The sequence below is a fragment of the Crocodylus porosus genome, unplaced genomic scaffold (genome assembly GCF_001723895.1).
Source record: "Crocodylus porosus isolate Cpor-Errol unplaced genomic scaffold, CroPor_comp1, whole genome shotgun sequence".
NCBI classification, from domain to species: domain Eukaryota; kingdom Metazoa; phylum Chordata; order Crocodylia; family Crocodylidae; genus Crocodylus; species Crocodylus porosus.
In genome coordinates, this window is record NW_017728931.1 from 23337008 (window position 1) to 23338380 (window position 1373).

Genomic DNA, 1373 nt, shown 5'->3' on the forward strand with positions numbered 1-1373 from the left:
GGGGGGCTGGACTCGATCCTCTGGGGTCCCTTCCAGCCCAAATGTCTATGAAATCTATGAACATTCAGAAGTTTGGAAGCCACCAGAAAGAACTTGGTGAAATCAAGGAGGTGGCCAATGGGGGAAATTTCCTTTAAACATCTATAGCTGAGGCTTTCGTACTTTGAAGCAGCTGATGTCGGCTACTGTCAGAAGCAAGATTCTAAGCTGGGTAGACATCAGCTCTGACCCAGTATTTTGAATATATCTTAAGATACAATTTATATTGAATGCAAACAAAAAGCCCAAACCCAAACCACCTTCCCCACACCTGGATAATCTTGTTGAGGGCACAACAGATGCAAAGTCAAGCTGATCCCCCTGCTGCCTACCTGGATCTCCTGCATGTGATCATCTAACCCTGGCAGAGAGGCAAATTTAGTTCCGTCTTAAAACAGTTTAAAAAGACTCTATTTTCTAATGCAGCTGTTTATAGAAAAGATCACATACGGCTTAATCACTGGTTTAAATACTTTTTTTAAACATGTGAACCATTTTGGGTTCAATTTTTTTTTGCTTTAGCAAAGTGTGAACTTGGAACCACTCATAGCATTGATGGAAAAATAATTGCTAGTGGTTTTTAATACTAATGCATACTAAACACCTTGGTAAGATATGCACTCAATATCTTTGAAATATGAAACTGGTGTTGCTACCCACTACATGACACAAACTTTAGTTACTTATAGGAACTTAAAATTATCATCACCCTGGCTACCTGAGAACACATTTTCCATTAAATGCTTAGAATAACAACCCTGCCTTAAACTAGGGGCTAGAGCTGAGCTCATGCCAATCTCCATCCATGCAGAAAGTAATGACAATCATTTAGACCCCAGACCTATAACTATTGTATCCCCACGTTTGATCGTACCGATGCAGAAAGCTCTACTGAGTTCAGTGGGACTGTTCCTGTGTGTGAATGCATTCACATGCACAACGGTTTACAGGATTGGTGACTTAGTTTGTCCTGCTTCTATAACAAAAGCATTAGTAAAGAGTTAATCCTTATAGTCTGACAAAGCATTGGTTTAATAGGAAATATTTTGTTTTCCTTCCATCCAATGACTTCAAATACTACACAAACATGAAATTTCATGTGGTATACACATTTTATATATTGGTGTCAAGCAAGAAGAATGAGATTTGAATAAGCATCTTGTCTAGGGTCAGAGGACAAGTCATGGAAGATCTGATGATTAAAAAAAAGGGTCAAGCTCACAGCTGCATGCTCCACATTGAAACAAGACACGCTGGGACATTTCCTTTGCCACATATTTGGCATTTAAGTGGAATTCTATTCCATTCTGTTCAAATCTACAAAAAACCATTAA